This window comes from Rhamphochromis sp. 'chilingali' (genome assembly GCF_963969265.1).
Source record: "Rhamphochromis sp. 'chilingali' genome assembly, chromosome: 12".
In the NCBI taxonomy this organism is placed as follows: Eukaryota; Metazoa; Chordata; class Actinopteri; order Cichliformes; family Cichlidae; genus Rhamphochromis; species Rhamphochromis sp. 'chilingali'.
In genome coordinates, this window is record NC_137939.1 from 35154059 (window position 1) to 35166492 (window position 12434).

At 39.7% G+C, this 12434-nt stretch overlaps 1 long non-coding RNA gene across 1 annotated transcript; it reads right to left on the reverse strand.

Moving 5' to 3' along the window:
* Positions 1–5766: 5766 nt before the first annotated feature.
* LOC308407638 lies at positions 5767–12217 on the reverse strand. Its single transcript, XR_013973705.1, has 4 exons — positions 11614–12217; positions 11128–11499; positions 10679–10712; positions 5767–8165 (listed from the first exon to the last, which is right to left on the reverse strand). It is a non-coding gene; the product is annotated as an uncharacterized lncRNA (long non-coding RNA).
* Between the last annotated feature and the right edge of the window lie 217 nt (positions 12218–12434).

Sequence of the window (12434 nt, forward strand, 5' to 3'; positions counted from 1 at the left end):
CCCACACAAGTCTGTTACGGCGACGAGCTGGAGTCAGGTCAAGACCCCGATGAGGACGACGGGCATGCAGTTGAGCGTCCCTGAGACGGTTTCTGACAGTTTGTGCAGAAATTGTTTGGTTGTGCAAACCAATTGTTCCAGCAGCTGTCTGGGTGGCTGGTCTCAGACGATCTTGGAGGTGAACCTGCTGGATGTGGAGGTCCTGGGCTGGTGTGGTTACACGAGGTCTGCGGTTGTGAGGCCGGTTGGATGTGCTGCCATATTCTCTGAAACGCCTGTGGAGACGGCTTATGGTTGAGAAATGAACATTCAATGCACGGGCGACAGATCTGGTTGACATTCCTGCTGTCAGCATGCCAGTTGCACGCTCCCTCATTGCTTGTGGCATCTGTGGCATTTTGCTGTGAGACAAAACTGCACATTCCAGGGTGGCCTTTTGTTGTGGGCAGTCTGAGGTACACCTGTGCACTACTCATGATGTCAGATCAGCATCCTGATGTGGCACACCTGTGAGGTGGGATGGATTATCTCAATATAGCAGATGTGCCCACTACCACACATTTGGACTGATTTGTGACCACTGTTTGAGAGGGATGGTTATATTGTGTATCTGGAATGAATTTTAGGTCTCTACGTCCATCCCATGGGGAATGGGAGCAAAAACAAAAGTGTTGCGTTTATATTTTTGTTGAGTGTAAATACTAGGATCTATGACCAAATAACCACCCAAATGCCACAGGTTCCTATTTCAACCAATTCATCTGTCAGTGTAGCAAATACTAAATCTTCATATTTTTCTTTTCATCCATTCAACTTAAGAGTAAATGTGATCATAAATCCTTAATATAGGTTGTCAAAGGATCTTGCAAAGAAAAGCGTCTGGACTTCTGCCTTCTGAGGCCCTGGGACCATTTTTGTACATTTTAGTTTTTCGGTTACAAGCCATTTGCACTGTGTTGAACAGAATATAGCCAAATTCTCTAAAAAAAAGTTTGGCATAATTTCATTTCAAAATTCAAGTCTGACTTCCTTAAATTAGCTTCAGTGGCTAAGCTAACAATACACATCCTCTTAGAGCCCTAGGGGCCGTTTGCGGCCCCATTGACTTCCATTATAAACGCTATTTTTCACTGCAGAATTATTACCGTTAACGTCTTGGTGATTACTTAAGTTTCGGTTTCGTTTTGGACTAGGGGCCTTAGAATTGTAATTTTTTTATTTGTCCACCGGGTGGCGCCCTTGCTTCACATTTGACCCCTGCTGGAAAACAGCGGGCTGCTTAGACAGACCTGCGGGAAAGGAAGCCTCATTCCCGGCGTGCAGCAGCGGCTTCGCCATTTTCGGTCCCTAGGGCCATGAGAGGGTGCTTTTTTTTTTAGTCAACAGGAAATGACGTATTTGTTGTCACGTGGTATCAGACGTGTGTGCTGTAGAAAGGAGTCCCACGCAACATGCCCCGGTGATCGTCGCGACTTACCCCGGGAAGATGCACTCCTTTCGGCCTAGAGGAGCAGCATTGGCCGCCTGGGGACCATTTTCTGGTCCTGAAAAAAAAAATAAAAGTGGATCGAAATTAATGTTGGTGCCAATCTTTGGTCCATCTAAAGGCCTAATTATAATAACAATCAAATATTACTTCAAATGTTTTTTTTTTTGAAAATATTTAGTTTTTTTGTTTTTTGGGGCTAAAAAACAGGGCGCTCATGTAATACAACTGGGATTTAAAGGGTTAAAACAACGAAAATATAATTAAAGCTTTGTATGAATATTTCAGGGAGAAGTAGTTTTAAAAGACTGACCAATTTAAAGTGAAAAAAAATATGAATATATAAAGTTTTTATAGCACTTTTTGGGGAATTGTCCTTAGGCATAAAGGTGGATGCATTTTTTTTAAATCTGCTCCTGCAAAAAAAATAAAAGTGGATCGAAATGAATGTTGGTGCCAATCTTTGGTCCATTTAAGGCCTAATTATAATAACAAACAAATATTACTTCAAATGTTTTTTTTGGAAAATATTTAGTTTTTTTGTTTTTTGGGGCTAAAAAAACAGTGCGCTCATGTAATAAAACTGGGATTTAAAGGGTTAAAACAACAAAAATATAATTAAAACTTTATATGAATATTTCAGGGAGAAGTAGTTTTAAAAGACTGACCAATTTAAAGTGGAAAAAAATATGAATATATAATCTTTTTATTGCACTTTTGGGGCGGGACCATTTTTGGTCCCTAGGGCCTTAAAAGGATGCATTTTTAAGGGCCAGTCAGGATTAAGTTGCTTGAAGACGTTTCACCTCTCATCCGAGAAGGTCAAATGGTGGGGAGTCCCAGATTTAAACCTTGAAGGACATGTCCTGGTCAAAAATGACTCCAAGGTTCCTCACAGCATTACTGGAGGCCAAGGTAATGCCATCCAGAGTAAGAATCTGGTTAGATACAATATTTCTAAGATTTTCAGGGCCAAGTACAATAACCTCAGTTTGATCTGAATTAAGAAGCAGAAAATTAGCGGTAGAGTTGGATGTCTCGAGACCACTTTTATGTACCTGCAGGGGCGCACGTGTTCATGAAGTTTTTAATTTGAGGATCGATGAAACTTGGACAGGAGGACGTGATAATTTCACAGCAGTACAGGACTGAGGCTGAATTTTTAAATAGTCACCATGTTAACAAAAACTGTGATACTTAGATACAGGAAATAATTTTACTGCTTTAGTTTTAGAGGAAGGAAGCTTCACTCTCAGCACACAGGATGGTAAATAAACAAAAACAAAAAAAACCTCTTTCAATGTATTTGTCGTGACCCATCCTGGTAGGTATTGTCGTTTTTTTCATTACCAGTACCTCTCCTGTTGCAGCACCAAAACTTTCCGATGCACTGAAGCTATAGGTGTGCAGTTTTTAATATTTAATATTTTTCTTAATGCTGCTGACAAACACGACATTCCGAAGTGCTGCAAAACACGCTGGGACGCTTCTGTTGTTGTCAAGCGCGTTATCAGAGCCTTTTTTAATTGCTTTGCTGTGGATTGCAGCTGTGTTAGTTCATGGTGTCTGGTACTTCTGCTGTAAGACTGACGAGAAAAACATCAACAACAGAGCAACTCAGGCTTGTTAAATTTGTCAGGCAACTGAAATTACAGCAATAAGCATCCTGAGCAACATCCATTATCATAGCATTTGTCTCAATACTGGCTAAATTATTACCATAATAAGCAGATGCATTTAGTGGAATTATTGAAACAACAAACAGATGAACAGCTGTTCTCTTTTTTTTTTTCTAGGGCAGTGATCCGCCTGCACCCTTTACAATATACCAAGACCTGTCTTGGTTTAGTAACACGTCCATATCGAGTTGTGTATCTGGGTGTTGTAGTGTCTTTGTCAGGGGGCTCCACAGGCGGAGGCTGGGATACCACAGTGCTGTCATGACTGTTGACTGTCGGTTGAATGGACTCCTCTCTTCCTACACTGTTTCTGCCTTCGCGGTGGTGTTGGCGGTTACGATGATAAACTTGTCCTGTAACTGTGGTTATGTTGTAGCTTCTGAGCGTGTCGGCACAACGCGTGACCACAGCTGGTTTCTAGGAACCTTCTTGTTGAGGGAACTAGACCGGTGTGCCAGGATGTAGTTGAGGCAGAGGTCGGGCCGCCCTGTTGAAATAAGTCTGCTGGCGCTGCTGGCAGACTTCTCTCCTCTCACGTACTGTTTGCTGGCAAACTACTTGTGGTTCCAGCTGTTTTGGTGTTGCAGGGAGGATGGAGTGGAGTCTCTGGCTCATGAGTAGTTTTGCAGGCGACTTTAAGTTGTCCACAGGGGTGTTCCGATATTCCAATAGGCTCAAGTAAGGGTCCTTATGTTCAGCTTTGGCCTTGTGTTCTACGTTTTTTTTCGGCTAGGCCGTTGCTCTGTGGGTAATGGGGGCTAGTAGCGGTGTGGGTGAAACTCCATGTCTTTGCGAACTGTTGGAACTTACTTGAAGCCATGTGGTGTAGCTCTGGTCCCTGAGACACCCTTTTGTATTTTGGTTTGGGTTCTTGCTACAAACAACAAGACTATCTACTATTTAGCAGAGATCTGTGCTGTTTGTGCAACAACCACAGTCTGTGGATTCACTTTGCTAGCCTAGCTAACTTAGCATTCCACCCTCTCATCCAAAACAGTGACTTCTGTTGCCGGTCATCTTGTGAAGTATAAGTATTGTAAATAATGCTGTGAAAATAAATTGAAAAAGGAAACAGTTCAAATTTTGCTCATTCATTACAGGTACATATGTGTCCTACTGCTTGCCTGATTTTTATGTCAATACCTGCTATGTGAATGTTTTTTGTCCTCAATTGTAGTCAAGTTACCATTTTCTTTTGGACTGCAGAACCTGCCGCTCATTTCATAGTCTACAATATAACCAGAAGTAGAAATATAAATGTTCTGAGGCTGAATTTTAAAAGTATCACAAGAGAAATTTTACTTGAAAAACAGCATGCTTGTTTTCCCATGATTATAACTTTAGTGAACACAAGCTGCAGCTAACTACTCAGGATGAAGCATCACCTGAACAATATTCTTACAGAACTTTTTAGGGACCTTCAGCACAATTACCAGGATGTTTGCCTTCAGTTTATTTTCCTTGATGTGCACATGCAAAGCCATCGCCATCACTTTTATTTATATGTATTTATTTTGCTTTGTTGTGCACATTTTTCATCATTTTATTTTGCTTGAACACAGTGAGATTTTTCCATCTGCATCCGTTTTCTTTTTTGTGGAATTGTTTTAGGCTATGTTGATGTTTTGCTTCCCTTTTTTTGCATTTAGCATTTTGTGATATCAAATGGATCAAATATTGTGGCAAAAATAAAATGTTTAGGAAAATTCTTATTCATGGCATTTAAACCTAAAAAGTGAAAGGTTGTCATTACACTTTAAAAGCAGCTGTAAGAGAAGGAGGAACTTGGAGAACCTGTAATTCAGACAGCAGCCACTCGAGGTCGCTGCTGCATCACAGTCCTTTCACATACTGTCATTTTACTTTGTTCTGTCTTTATGTTATCTCATGATTTTATAAATATGACTCTTTGGTCAGCAGCTGATGTTTTTTAATGTGTTATTTAAATAACTTTCCTGATTCCTTCCCTTCACTTCACATTTAAATAAGGACATGAAATTACCCTTAGTAAAATGCTCAGCAGCTGACTGGACACTGACTGCTCTTCAGTAAAATCATATACACTCAAATCACACACACACACACACACACACACACACACACACACACACACACACACACACACACACACACAGAGTTAGTTTTGACAAAAGTAAGAACTAAATGTGAAGATTATTGGCCATTCAGACTAACAATTGTTATTTTCTTCTAAAATTCTACATTTAAATTAATTATTTCATTGAGCAGATGATACAAATAACCAACAAACTTGTAGTCAAGCTGAAAAAAAAATAAAAACAAATTTTTACGTTATGCACAAACTGTGTGTCACACAGTGGAAATTTGTGTTTTTATGTTTTATCAGTCTGTGTATTGGTACATAGTGTTGATTTTATTTGCATGAATTTATTGTGAAATTTATATTGCATGGTTTTATCCTCATCTTTATATAATATTATGTATTTTAGTGTTGTTGCACAATATTCTTCTAATCCACTGTGGACGAAGAGGACAATTGTAGGCACTTGTGAGGTGGGGGCGTTCCCCGAGGTGGCCTATCAGCCGCCAGATTGACCTTTTAAAGGGGATAGTGAGCGCAGAGACAAGAGGAGCGACGCACGAAAGGTGAGCAGGAGATAAAGAAACGCGTGTAAGCCGGCACATGTGTTGGAGGAACTGCTGCCTGACTGTGGGGGGCCACGAGTCGTTCGGCGATCCGGTCCCAATGGCAGGAACAACAACAGTGAGTGGCGATGGCCGCAATTCACAGCAGGGCAGGGGTGCCCCTCTGCCTGCATGTGGCTGTGCTACGAGGGAGGCCGTGTTCAGGTGTGGAGTGGGGCGGGACTGCAGTGACGCGCTGTCAGGAGGAGACATGTCTGCGACAGCAGCCCCCTCCTTGTTCTTCTGGCCGGCGTGGTTTCCACCCCAAAGAGAAATTCCTGTCCTGTTTCAGAAGAGCAACATGCTGGACTGTGGGATTATGGGACCGTGGGAGCGAATTTTAAAACTGTGTGTTTAACTCTGTGCCCTGAGCGCTGACTCACTCACTCCCCTCCCTCTTGTATGTGAACGGACTTGGAGGTGAACATTTAGGTCCACCAGCTTTAGCAGCCACATGTGCATTCACAGGAACACTTGTGGTTTAGGTTCAAGGTTCCTAAGCCAAATGTTTCCTCCTGCAAATATTTATTCAAGTTGGTGCATCATGTCCTGTCATCTTATCTTTGCACAATCTTGACTTTTTCCTCTCCCTGGGTGAGGGTGGATGTCTTTGGTATTCATTTATGTTCTTTACTTCTTTCACATCTTCATTTGATCCGGCTGCTTTTTCTATACTTTATGTTCTAAGTTCTACTTAGAGAAGTTAGAAGTTCTACTTAGAACATAAGGTAGAACTTAAGTTTTACTGTTCTAAGAAGTCATTTTCTAACATCAAGAGATATATAATGAAATCTTCTCTGCCACTCTGAAGAAAAACAATAACTTTAAATAGGCCCAAACTCAGTGCTGAAAATGTTGGGAAGCTGTGGAAAATGCAAATAAAAACAGGGTTCCAACTCTCACAAACTCATATTTTACTCAGAGCAATACACAGAATCAGACATTTAAACTGAAATATTTTATTATTTAATGAAAAATATAAGATCAATTTGAATTTGTAGATACATATCAAAAGCTGCGATGGTGGTAACCCACCACTTGAGAAAAAAGGGCTCCTAAAAACAAATCGCTGGATGAAGATTTTGCAATAATAACAAGGATGCCCCTTGGGCGCCTCCTGGGCGAGGTTTTCCAGGCATGTCCCACTGGGAGAAGGCAGACCCAGAACACGCTGGAGAGATTATATCTCTCTGCTGGCCTAGGAGCACCAAGGCGTTCCCCTGGATAAGCTGGAGGGGGTGGCTGGGGAGAGGGAGGTCTGAGCTTCTCTGCTTGGGCTGCTGCCCCCACAACCCGGCCCCAGATAAGCGGAAGAAAGAGGATGGATGGAACATTTTGCAACCTGGGCCGGTTCTAGACAGGCATATATGAGGGGGCAGACGGAAATGTAAAGGAGGCAAAGGATGGCAACAGAGACAGGAAAGGGGTGGGGTGGTGGTGGGGTGCTCTGAATAACTGTTTTTGTCATGTAATTGGATTGTCAGGCATCTACCCTAAGAACTGACCAATGTTGGTGTCCCACCTGAAGACTAAGCCTCTGCTGGTCCAGCTCTTAGGGTCATTGAGGCACGCAACCCCCCCCGCCCTCAACCATGTCAAGGGGGCTAAGAAACTGAAAAACACTTCTCATTATAGCCAACATACTAAAAAGTGTAAGCCAAGTTGTAAAAATAAAGGTCAATTCACCAAGTCTTGAAAAATAAAACTGAAAAACAGGATAAAAAATTACAATAAAGAATAAAGTAAAAAATAATCCAGATCTTTAGAACCAACAAAATAACATTTATCCTAGGATAGCCTAATTTAAATAAATTTGCAAAATAAAGTCAAAATAAAATAAGAGTTATCCATACATTATAGCCAATATTTACAAAGCTAAAAAGAGTTGGCATAGGATTTAAAAACAAAAACAAAAAAAATATGTCTTTTCCTATTTCCTTTTCCAATTCTCGAATAATTTGTAGAACACAACAGATTTAGAACAAAACATTTGAACTTTTTTTCTTCTTTTTTCTTCTCTTGTTTTAAACGTGTTTGCTTTGCAAGGAACTGAACTCTCTGTTTGCAACTGAACAGCTTCAGTCTCATCAATCTACTCTACAACAACAGTCTCCTGCTTCCCTTTCCAAAAACCTTTTTGCAGATTCATCCCAATTCATTTATAATCACATAAGGCTGGATATTAAGAACTTTTATCCGACCTCTCTCTCTCTAGACCTCACGTCGCCTGACAAGGTGTATAACATGTCTGTGGTCACTTGCGATGTTTCTGGAGCTGCATCACTTGATGTTCTTTTAGGTGGATTCGTTAAATAACGGCATGGTGTCTCTGTTTTCTACAGGGCAGAAAAATGTTTTTGTCAGAAAACAAAGAATTGTGTCTGTACAGAGCAAAATGATTATATTTAAACTGGAGTGAAAACCAAAATGAACTGTTTAACTGAATGAAAATAAACAAGACTTGAAAAATGAAATCCAAGAAATGAACATAAAATAAAGATATACTGGAAATGGTTTGACTGTTTAACTTGAGCCTGAGGAGTCATTTACTGAGCCGTGTACAGGGTGTTTTGTGATCTTCTAAAGTTGTACTTTGAACTGTGTACTTCTGGACCCTGTTACAGGAAGCATGCTGAGTTAAGTACATGGATGACTAGAAGAGGAAAAGATTCATCAGAGGAGCTCTGATATCATGATTCACCATGGCAACATGTAAAAAAACAGAGCCTCCATTTTAATAGACTGAGGAATGTGAGCATGTGACACTGTGTCATTTAGAGGGAATAAAAAAGTCTTTTTAATCATGGTCATCATCATCATCATCATCGTCATGAGATATTAATATCCAAACTCAGGTGATTTTTTTTTATTAAATAAAAAACTATTGAAAAACTATTTCATTTTTTAAATAATTATTCAGTAAGAACTTAAACATAACACCTCTGTTTTTAAGAGCATTTCAATATTTCTGTCATTACTGGATTAACCTCCTAGGTGGACGCCAGATTTTGGGATGTCTAGACCAAAATACAAAATTTTACTCCACAAGGGCCTGATATCCACTTACGAGAATGTTATACTGACACTGTTCTATCGAAATTTAAAGAAAATGTCCTCATATGTTGATATAGGGAAAAAAGAAATATCTGGAAATTCTTTGTTTTTACATTCATCAGGTCCCAAACAGCCCAAATAGCAAAGAGAATTTAAAAATGCATGCCATATAAGAGTTCGGGTCTTAGGAGGTTAAAATGTTTTGTCCCCAGTTTAAATATTTACAATCTGATCTCATTTCTGCCTCACTGATATATGACGGCTGTCTTACACCATCTCTGCTATAGAGATGTTTTACTGAGTTACTGTTAATGGTCAGACTTCAACTGTAGTAACTGTTTCAGGTGTAGCTGAAGAAAAATACAAAAAGTTTTTAATTGATGTAAAGTTTAATGAGTTAAGGCGCACATGTGATGAGACGTGTCTGAGCTTTTATAGAACTATCTACATGTCAGTCACTCAATTTAAGATATTTCAGTATAATTTTAGAAGGATGAGACATTTTGTCTAAATCTGAGACTTTTATCATATTTGGATCCATCCTGCAGTGCAAGTGGACTCTGACCATGTAAGAGCACCTGAGCTGCCATTTCAGGGAATGTCACATGAGCAACTCCTGCACATATAAGGTTTCCACTGTTTTCAATCCACAGCCTAGTTTTAAAAATGTTAACTGTTATTATTATGATGATGATGATGATGATGATGATGATGATGATGATGATGATGATATAGAAGTGAGGACAGTGTCAACAACTGGAAAATATTTACACAGTTAAAAAAATCCTAACAGTTCCAAAATGTTCTTGCTATTTAACCTTTTATATATTTATATTAGTATGGTTGTTTTGCTGTCATGTCTCCAAAATCAAGTGTTGCAAAGGACCCAGAATTCTCTCTGCTCTCAAAAAGATTAATTTAGGATGAATCATTAATTTATTATAACGTCAGATTATTATATCTGTAGATAAAAATTTATTGTAGACTCTCGTTACGAAGGAATTCTTTGCCTGGGTCCAAACTACCCTGAATGCTGTGAATATGAAGAGTAAGGAAGGGTAAACCAGAGACTGTTGCAGTGATAAACAGTAAATGTTTTCAGTGCAGAGAAACTGCCTCACAGTCTGTCGTCTGCATTACTGTCGACAGAGTTGTTAAAAAGATGGAGACCATAAATTTTATTTTACAGATTTTATTCTGATTCCAACAGACTGATCATCACATCAGTCATCATAAGTAAAACAAAAGGGGAAATAAGAGGACTGGGAGGTGCTAAATACAGATTTGCTTCACTCTGAGCTTTGATAGCAACTTTATAAATGAAAACATAAATGGTGCAGCAGGAGGGCAGGAGACAAACAACGTGTGAAAGTTTTATACAGTAACACATTGTGGCCAATCTCTAAAGTGATTAAAATTAACTCCAACCCTCAACAGTGCAATATTAAAAATCTCATTATGAGATATAAGATATTTCAACCCTGTGAAAGAGATTATTATTGTTGTTATCATTTTAGTTTTTAAAGTAAATGGCTAAACTGAGTTACAGCTCCTGACAAAATTTAGACATTTAGAGTCTGTCGTGTCTTTATGCAAAAGAGGCTTTGCATGGAGCTGGGCCAAAGCAAGCCCTCAATGTGAGACAGTCTCAGTGAAAACAAGAAAATGCATAGTGCTAACTATGCAGACCACCATCCTCACATCAGTGACAGTTTTTAGTATTATCACTGTAAAAGTGAAGTTAGGTGATGTTAAGGGAGCTGTACGGTGAATTAAGGAGTGTTGGTGCGTTTACCTTGTGCCACTGCTTCAAGTTCATAGTTTTGTGCCTGCAAAAGATTTTTATCAATTAGCAAGAAAGTTAACTCTGATAGAAAAAGTAAAAAACAGAATCTCTGTGCACTAATTGTTCACTCTTCATTGTATTTCTGCACAGTGTTAGTAGTTAGAGCAAACATAGATCATATTTGCAACCAGGCAGGAAACACAGAGTGCTCTAATGATGGTCTCAAGCCCAGATTAATCAGAGAGTTACATCAGGATAGCATAGCAATCTGTGTCTTTTTGGTTTCATAGTTAACTAAACAACAACAACACATGTTAATGCTATTAATAATGAGTAGAGTTGGATTCATGGCGACCTGGATGACTGTGCAGGTCAGAATGCAACAATGAAATAGTTTCATTAATTTAGACTGACAGAGTCTGGCAGCTGTAACATCTGTATATAACAGAGCCTTTTACCTGCTGATGTGCTGCTGCTTGATGATGCTGCCCCCCTCTGCTGGAGCTCCCCTCACTGATCCAGTTGATCTGCTGGTTGGTTGCTTCTGGTTTTTGATGTTTTGCTTTACTGATCATTTGTTGAGCAACGTTAAAACAGCCGTCCCAGTCTTTCCTTTTTATGTTGCTCGTGATTTCTTTAGTCAAAGTCTCATTTGCTTCTTTCCTCAAAAGCTCCTCCAGAACCTTTTTCTCTTCTTCCAAAATCAGTTTGTAGTAAAAAGTTTTCTTGTTGCACCAACTGTATTTTTTTATAAACCATTTTCTCCACCCACTCCAAGTCATGAAGAAAGCGACAACAGTCATGCCCAGGAGCAGAGAGTAACCAGCAAGCTGAAAAAGAAGCAACAAACATGCAAAACATAACAGCATTAATGTGTGTTTGCTGTAAATTTGTAAATTAAAAGTAGAATAAGAGCACATATATATACAAGAAGAAATCCTCACCTTTGACTTGATTTGCGCTTCAGTTTTTTGAGCTTCTTCTTCAGCTGTGTGGCTCCCAGGTTCACAGAACAGCTTACTCGTGTTTTCATCAGTGGTACAACAACCATACCAGTCTGTGAAAATCAATACAGCTACAATCCACAGCAGGCTGATTAGAAACGCTCTGATAACGCGCTTGAGTACAAGGCATAAAAACGTGGATGGATGTTTCGCGGTGCTCCGAAATGTCTGGTCTATCAGGAGCATCAGGAAAAATATTAAAAAAACAGGCACGACGACGATTTCATTGCATTCAAAAGTTCTGCAAGCGCACATCATACTCCGCAGAAAGAAAGCCATGGCGACCATCCCGATGACTGTCCCGGGGGTACCGATTTTTTCAGTACGAACATATTGCAGGAGTTTTTTAAACATCTTGAGCAGTTAGGTGCCTGCTGAGGCTGCAGCTTCTGTCCTGTAAAATTACAGCCACGGAAATATTTCCTGTTTTCACACCAAGTATCACAGACTCTTTGAAATTCAGTTTAATATCTCAGTCCTATAGCAGCTGTGAAATGTGATGTGAGAATGTCCTTCAGTCCAACTGACGATAAGAACCCTCTTCTCCCACCCTCACATGAACGCTGCTCCCACAGGCAGCAGGACGCTAACGCAACGTGACGTCATGAGAAGGCGTTTATACAGCATTCAGTTCAAAACCATTTAAACTGTCGTGTCAATGAATTTCACGCTTTTCGTTCAGCATCTAAGGTGATTTAATCCACATAAATTTTATGCTGTGAAGAAATCACGTGTCACAACGAACTTTTTATTAATAACGA